Source organism: Hipposideros armiger, unplaced genomic scaffold, assembly GCF_001890085.2.
Source record: "Hipposideros armiger isolate ML-2016 unplaced genomic scaffold, ASM189008v1 scaffold_118, whole genome shotgun sequence".
NCBI classification, from domain to species: Eukaryota; Metazoa; Chordata; class Mammalia; order Chiroptera; family Hipposideridae; genus Hipposideros; species Hipposideros armiger.
The window spans coordinates 2982941-2991828 of NW_017731468.1; the positions used below are offsets into that span (position 1 = coordinate 2982941).

The 8888-nt window shown below is 38.8% G+C and overlaps 1 long non-coding RNA gene across 1 annotated transcript; it reads right to left on the minus strand.

Annotated features, from left to right (window-relative positions):
* Window positions 1-238: 238 nt before the first annotated feature.
* On the minus strand, window positions 239-7343 carry LOC109385544 (uncharacterized). The gene is made up of 3 exons (XR_002124645.1): window positions 7125-7343; window positions 6454-6561; window positions 239-845 (listed from the first exon to the last, which is right to left on the minus strand). It is a non-coding gene; the product is annotated as an uncharacterized LOC109385544 (long non-coding RNA).
* Between the last annotated feature and the right edge of the window lie 1545 nt (window positions 7344-8888).

An 8888-nucleotide genomic window follows, 5' to 3' on the forward strand; every position in this document is an offset into this window, starting at 1 on the left:
CTCTATCTCTATCTCTCTCTAACTCTATCACTATCATCTCTCTCTCTCTCTCTCTCTCTCTCTCTCTCTCTCTCTCTCTCTGCCAAGAAAAATAGAGAATAGGTATGAATTGGATTAAGGTAAATGAAGCCACAATTTTTCTTTTTCTTTTTGTTTTTAGAGCAAGAAGGAATAGAGAAAAGAAGGGAGATTGAAAATGGAATATTTATCTTTATAAATAAATAATTCAGATTTCTAATTCAAAAAATTTAATAAAGGGAAATTTATTTTAGAATGAGATTCATAGCTGTGTCCCCATATATACATAGTCAAGGTCACAAGCAGTCATGACCAAGGAAGGAAAATAGAGCCTCTATCGCAGTTGTTCTCTCCCCCTGGATACTATTAGTCTGACAACAGTAAGATGCTGAAGAAAAGAATGTTACTGTATCTCCGCGTTAGGTCATCCAGACTCTCATTTACAATGCTGCACAAACCTCTATTTGTCCTGTACATTCAAGCCAATATTCTATTGTTAAGACACGATTGCATTCTACTAAAAGCCCTTCTATTTAGCAAAGATGTCCCACATATTCACCTAAAAGTGTGTTTTAAATAGATGCAGCTGGTTCCCTAGGGAGGAGTCCAGTGTCACTAGTTCAGGACAGCAGTGATAGCTCCCAGCTTCATTTAGCCTCACAGATCTGTTATCTGGGAAAGGAAATAAGACCGAGGATGATACGTAAGGAGGTGTGTGCAAAACCGCTTTTCCACAGGAGGATTCAGACAACTTGCAGGCACTGCGTTAAATCTGCCATATGGTTCGTAATATCAACTGGAGAGAATATTGCAGATGTTGTGAATATCTGGAAGAAAAAATGATAGGTCAAAAAGATAGAAGAAAAATCCTTTTATCAATGAGTATCTGTCATACTAAAAATAGAAGTCGAAGCCTTTTTAAAATTTTCCCCACAGCCCCTTAGGAAGAACATACACCCCTCCACCCCATTTGGGGATGGATTCCTTTCGACTGTGGTGTGAGCAATCGTTGTTATTATCATGTGTAAGGATATGTTTAAATGCCATGCCAATTTAAATCAAAACATTTAGGCTCTTTCATATCACTGCTGTTTGAAGAAAAGACTAGATGTAAGGATTGCTATTTGGCCTCGGATTTCGCCTACGGTGTATAATCAGCTGAGTGATGAAGGGATCTTTTATAAAATAGAGCTTAAAGTTGAAAAATGACTTTTATTTCTTGGGTATGTTATAATTAGAGCATATGCGTGTGTGTGTGTGTGTGTGTGTGTGTGTGTGTGTGTGCGCGCGCGCGCGCGCGCGCATGCGTGTGTTTGCGTGTCGCAGCAGATGCCAAAACCAATTTTGTTTATAGTACCTCTTGAGTTCCTTCACTTATGTGGCAAATGATGTGCCTTCCAATGAATTCATTGATAGTAGATAGAAAATACCCAAGAGCAGGAAAACTGCTGGGAAGGGAGAAAGAGACACCGTAAGTGCAGCGCTGCTTTTTGCCTCCTAGTTCTTTGACCTTTCCTTCATTTTAAGTGATGCCAACACCTGGAGTGAGGCTATTAGATTAGCAATGTGAGAAATAGTCTCTCTTTTCACTCAGCGGAAATATACTTGGGAAATTAATGCAAACTTACTGTCTCTACTAATGCTGACAAGGAAAACTAGGGGATGTAATCATGTGATTTCGGACTTACCTAGGGGCATTTATTCAAAGACCCCATTTGGATTTGATTTGTCTCTTTGCTCCATTTTGTATTTAATTATATTTTACAACCTTTTAAGAGAAGAGAATCAAACAGTCCTACTCTGCTCCTAATACTCGCTTGGTAATGTTAGAGTACAGGAGTTAGTACTCACAGCCGGGGAGACACAAGCTTCAGAGTTTCTCGGGACCAAAGACTTGGTTCCAGTGGACATCATATTGTTTTGTGTCATCTGTCAGTGAGCCACTGATAGCTGATTAAAAAAACACTTGCTTACCAATTGGATGAAACCGGGAAGAGGGTCATTGCTAACTGCAGTGGCATTACTCCATCATCACCCTAGTGAACTGTCATCAGTGTGGTGTTACTCACTTAATGACAAATGCACTTATTTAGTCATCAAACACAATCAGGATGTCATTGAGAGTCAGCTCTATTTTAGTCACAAAATTTCATTCCATCCAGGAGAACCGTCTCCATAAAGACCAGACAAAATGTGTTCCCTAATGGAAAGAGAAAAGGGCACCAAGAGAAAAAGAACCCACACACAGCAGCAGTGACTGTTTCAGGGCAGACGTTCATGAACGCTCCTAAGCAGAGGGCTTTGTGGATAAATCCTGGGCAGAGCAAATGCCAGCTCATTCTCTAGACCCCACCAGTGCTTGTGAGTCCCCATCTGCTTGCTAATCTTGTAGGGCCCCCGCCATCAGCCGTCCTCAAATGCAGAGCTTGCAGGGCTGTGGCCTTCAGCCTAACAGGTCACTCTCTCCTTTCTCCCTTCTTCGTGTGGCCCGTCTGTTTAAAGAGCACGGCGAATGCTGTACACAACAGAGGTTTTACATTGCTACTTCTCCATATCCAGAGGTTTTAAAGGATTGAGCAAGAATGTGACTTTAATTTGCTTTGGATAAAGGCTAATTACAAGGATATGTGTTTGCAGGGCCTGGGTTCTTTGTTATAGGAGATATTCTTTTTGATATACATTCCTCCAGGGCTTATCTTTCATTTCCTACTGTTCCCACCTACTCATCCACTTGAGGTTGGATTTATCTGAAAGGGATTTGGGCTTCTGCATCTATAATTATGCCTGTTTAATTTCTTTGTAAGGATAGGAACCATGTGTTAGCTTTATCAGTGAACACTTGGCCCTCTTGACCGTCAGATTTTCAACTTCCATTAGGATCGTAGTAAGCTAAGCTAAAGGAAGCGAAAAAATAAACTCTCTTTCTAAAGGTCAGCCTTCTTAATTAAATGAAAACTCAGGCAGCAGCATTAGAAAATGAAACGACTACAGCCCGTGCTCTTTCTGAGGAGACCCTACAGAGTATCCAGCTGATCCTGCCGAAAGGAAGGCAAACTGAGTTATTCCCAGATGTGTAAGAGGCTGCAGCATTACAATGGCGGTTCCTTTTTGCAAACACACAGAATTGACTCTGTGTGATCATGGCTATAATGGAGCCCCAAGTCCTGCAACTGTGATGTGTCCAGTCCACCTTATCTCACCTTCTCTTTGACTTACCACGACCTTGGCTGCTATCCCATGACACTTTCTGCCTTCACGACCACTATCTTCCAACCAAGGCCAAGAAATCAGTTAAGTAGAGAAGAAATCAGTAAAGAGGCTCTGGGTTGGGTACTTTCACATGTAGGAATTCACATAAACCCTGTGACGCAAGTATCACCACTTTTTTTTTTTTTTAACAGTAGAGCAAATTGAAATTCAGAGAGGTTAATCATCTTACCTAAGGTCACACAGATGGTAAAGTACCTGGTTAGACTAGACTGTCTTCAGTGCCCATTCTCCTTCCATAAGAGCAAGTGTTTGTATTGCTCTGGTTGTCTTCCCGCTGCCTCATTTGGAAACTCCTAGATGGCATCTGAGAATGACATTACACCTTCCCAGGACCATCACAGAGACTACCCTGTCTAGACTCTCAGCCTAGCTCTGTGCCTTGATTTGCTTCTTGTTCCCCAGTAGCTCCTTGGCCCCTTCTGGTTGGTCAGGAGCTCTGTGACATCCTCAGATGAGTAAGTGAAGCCAGAGGTTTTCAAAAGCAGTGAGAGACTGCAGGGCTGAGGCTGACAGTTTATTCTAACTCCCCTCCTTAGACGGCTATATCATTTCTACCTTCCTCCAACAACATTCCAGAGAATGGTGACCCTATGACACTGCTCTCCATTTCAAAAATTAAAGAATTCTGGATCTGTGATGTTATTCACTGATTATATTTATAATCAATCAAATACATATGTTGATTGTGGTTATTTTTTATTAGTTTCAGGTGTACAAAGATGATTGTAGTTATTCTTAGTAAATATATAGGAGTGCTTAAATTGTTAAAAACTATCACATAATCCGAAAAGAGTCAGAGCAATATTCCAGACTCTGATTGTTTTAAAATAAACGAAGGATTCCAATTAATTATAATTACGAAAACTCTTACATTTGAAGGCTTTTTCAGAGAAGGAATGTGTGCTGAGGCACATCTGCCCCACTATGCCACTCCACAGATGGGGCACTATCCAAATTGAGCTCCAGGGGCAGCCACTGAACTTGTGTAATGTGGTGGCATCTTCTAAAATAGGAGGCAGTGAAACCAAATGGTTTAAAGCCATGGTTTGCATCTCTGGCTGCAATTAGAATTGCCAGGTAGCTTTTACGATCAGTGCCTGGGCTTCACTTGAAGCAATGAAGTCAAAACCTCTGAGGGTAGAGCCACGCATCAGCACTGTTTTAAAACCACTGGTTTAGCTCCAGGGATCTGGAGATATGGAAACTGAATTTGAATCCCAGCATTTAAACTCTCTAAGCTTTATGTGCTTCATCTGTGAAAGGAGGCGATGAACTGTTCTTACTTTATAGGATTTTGAGTATAACCCCTGCCACTGCACTCCTAGTAACCCTTTAAAAATGATGATGATTAAGAAACATATCACTGCTGCTCAAATACTTTCATATTTTTTAAAAATAAAAAGGATACTATACTACCAATGAAGCCCATTGTTTTCTCAGATTCAAAAAGTATGTAAACTACGATGAATATAGGATGGGTCAGAAGACTCATAAATCAGTCAAACCTGCAGAAATCCTACTAACCCCTGAACGTGGAGCAACCACTGGAGATAACACCTGACTAGCGTCTGGCAGTAAATACCCTGCCCTTGGCTAACTTATCTTTCCATTCTAACCACACTCTGCTTTATCGCGTGTGTCCACATTACTTCAACTCTCTCTCAAATACCAAGCCCGAATTTATAGTGACCAGCTAGTTACTTCTAGTGACCTCAAGTACTTCAACGTTAACCTTCTCCTAAGTTCTACTGCAACGAAAATTGTGGAGTTTATTACTCGACTTTTTGTTTTCAACATGATTTGTGAGACTAATGCATTTTTTTAAATTATTCGTCTAAAAGCTAGTACTATTCTAATTCTGGTTTGTAACCCCAAATTTTGATTTCCACATAATGGATGAGACTAATGCATCTAAAAGAATTGTTAGGTTATTTATTTGGACACACAATGTGTAAGGATGTAATTTTGTAACATCAACAACCAAAAAGGGGTAGGGATGAAGCTGTAAAGTAAGAGATTTTGTATCTTATTGAAGGTAAGCTGGTATAAATTTAAAATAGTATGTTATAAGTTTAGAATGTTAAATGTAATCCCCATGCTAATCAGAAGGAAAATAGCTATAGAATATAATCAAAAGAAAATGAGAAAAGAATTTAAACATGTCACTACAAAAAAAAATCAACTAAATACCAAAGAAAGCAGTAATGCAAGAAATGAGAGACAGAAAAGCTATAAGGCATAGAGAAAACAAATAGCAAGGTGATGGAAGTTCTCTCTTACTAGCAATTGCTTCAAATGTTAATGAATTAAACTCTCTAATTAAAAGACAGATTAGCAGAATGGATACACAACACGCTCCAACTCTATGTGATATACAAGAGACTTACTTTAGATCCAAAGAGACAAATAGATTGAAAGTGAAAGGAAGGAAAAGGATATTCCATGCAAATAGTAACCAAAGAGAGCAGGGATGGCTATATTAATGTCAGCAAAATAGACTTTAAATCATAAAAGATTACAAGAGACAAAGAAGGACATTGTATATTTTTTTTAAGTTTCAATACAGCCAGAAAATATAACAATTATAAACATTTGTACATCTAATGACAGATCATCAAACTAGACGGAGCAAAAACCGACACAACTGAAGGGAGAAATAGACAGTTCTACAATAATTGTTGGAGAATACAGCCACTCCAAAATGGTTATGGAACCAAAAATCCAAGCGAAGCTGGTAGAACTGATGTTACATGGATTTATGTCAGCTTAACTTTCTTACCCTCAAGCAAGTACCTTTTCTCTGAGAAGAGAAAATGAAAGAAAAAAATAAGCGATGATGAACAAGAAACTGAGAAGCACAATAAATTAGGTAGGTGACAAGCAAAAGACAAAGGGAAAGGATCCAGGGAGACAAGGAAAAAGCAAGAAACAGCCATGGCAACTTGTAATCAAACAGGAAGAAGCCTCTACATTAGTTTCCTACCTCCAGCTGCAAGACCAGCTCTCATTACGTTCTTAACTCTTCACGTAACCATTCACTACAGGCTAATGTGTCTGCCTTAGATCCTCTCAAGAAAACTGAGAGATTATGAATAGAACCAACATGAAAAGGAAAGGAGGGCACAAACCAATAGGCCATTATCACTGACCCTGAAATAAACTCACATTAGTCATGGTCATCAAAAGAAGCTTTCTGCGAGATCGTTGCCGAGGACCACTGATGTTACAAACCAGTGTTTCTCAATTGTGGTCATGGTGGGATCACCTGGGGAGCTTTAAAAACAAAAGAACACAAAAAACACCCAGAACCCACCATTAGAGATTCAGATTTAATTGGTCTGAAGTAGGTCTTTATACTTTTTATTTAATTACCAGGTAATTACAATGTGATCTCAGGCTTAGGACCACCTTTACAAAAGGAAAATTTCCCAAACATGCTGCTGGCTTATTTATTGCTAAAATAACTAATTTTGACTATCACTTTTTTATTTGCTTGAAATCCAAGGGCATTTTCTCAATGCTTTGATCTCATTCATCTGACAGCTTCAAAATCATCCTTCCAATTGTTTTTACCACATATACAAGGAACTGTGTAACAACTTTTGTATCTTATTTCATTTTATTTTAGCCACTATCTTACAAGGAGCTCAAGTCCTTCTGAATCCAAAGCCATTAAGTCTTTGATCCAAAGTCCAAACTCACCCCTCTCTCATTACACTTCTCAAAAGGCATTTTAGCCTCTTGTCCTCCACCGTTGGTACCCTGCTGTTTGTATGGAATGAATATCAGTGAGTTTTGAGCCAACGCCAGTCCCATCCTTCTGGAAGAAAACTCACCTATATCAGAAAGAGAATGAACTCTTCCTACGGCTACTATTCTTCTCTCCTGTGTCTCGCAGTGTTAATTACTCTGCTTTTGAGAAGATACAGTGAGGGTTTACATATCTTCCTAAATCCTTATATCTTAATAGGATGTTAACAGTCCGCTGCTGTCATCGGAGCAAAGCTTTAAGGTTTCTCCTCTTTTTCATAATCAAAGCACCACACAAAGCACTTGAGTGAATGACGGGATTTCCCAAAGGCAAGTTCAGGCACTACTGATAATAGTCCCAGAATAGAGATGTTGGAATGAACAAGTGGAAAGAATCCTAGGGCTGCATTCAGAAGATACAGACTGAAACAGACTTGGAACGCTTCCATACTTCATGACCTTGAGCAGATCATTTAGTCCAATGTCTTTACCGTGGCAATGGTAGTTTCTGCCCCAGCCAGACCGCAGATATAGTGAGCACGTGAAAGGCCATCCGTAGGAGGACATTTTGTACTTTTGAAAAGTAGAGTACAAATGGATATTTTTGTTCCACTTCCCTCTGTCACTTGTTTCTAACTCCTCTCCATGAGGTATGTGGATTCTCTCAGCACCAGCATCACAGGCACAGCTCTGTGAAAGCTGAAGATGCCAAGTAGCTGAGCAAGGCACCCGAGCAGGCAGGCTGAGGTCAGAGGTTAGCCTGGGCTAGAGGGACCAGAGCAGAGGGTGACACAGTAGGGAAAAAGAATTGGAAAAAAGTAACGCATACCTCTACCTCTAAAGTCTAGTGCTTGCTAGACTTTACTTTGCTAAATGTTAAAAGTATGTATTTCTTGTAAGTATATATGTTTGATGACACTTTTAAGTTTTCTTTACGGAGTAATCAAGGGATTCTAAGGAATAGGGACAAGACTATCAAAAAGGCTAAAGCAGAAAGCTCATTAAAGAGGCTTAATTATATTGGGAGAGAACATCAACATTTGATCCCCAAATGCTGAAAATTTATGACCAATAATACAGTCCCAGAAACAGAAGGAAGTAAGACAGCCTTAAGAAACCTAATTTACATGCTGACATTTGTCTGACTCGCTGTAAAGGAAAGAACATGCGCTAAAACAAAATGAACATGTTTCTATTATTGCATGCAATCATAACAAAGCATGAGCCCAGGGAACCCACTTATGTGTACCTTTATTCTGCATATTAAATTAATCATAAAATAGTAAGTATTTCTTACTAATAGTAACTATGGGTCAGAGCTGTACTGTTGTTATCTCAAATAATTTTCAGTACATTTCACAAGATGATTACAATTCCACCCCTTCCCCACCATCATCTGCAGATTGGCAAATAGAGACTCAGAGAGACAAAGCATCAAAGGACATAGAGGCTAATCGGTTTTTTTTTGTTTGTTTGTATGTCTTTTTTTTTGCTTTTTTGTTTATTACTTTTTTTCCCTCTTGGAATCAAAGATTTGCATTGCTTTAATAATTACTATAGAAGGATACACTTTTTCTTTTCATAAGCTATATTCTTAACAAATAGTAAAGGCAAAGATTGATAAAAAAATATATTTCTATGTCCTTGGTTTTAAATAAGTGAAAATTGGGAGAAATAGATAGCCCAAACTAAACTCTTCATATAGCTAAGAAACCATAAAAAATAAAATTTTCAATGGAAAGAAGCATGTTTGTAGATTGATAATAGAAATATTGGGTTGTCAGAAAAGTCATGATGTATTTTTTCTATTTTTTTCATTGCAAATATGTGTCATGACTTTTCCGACAACC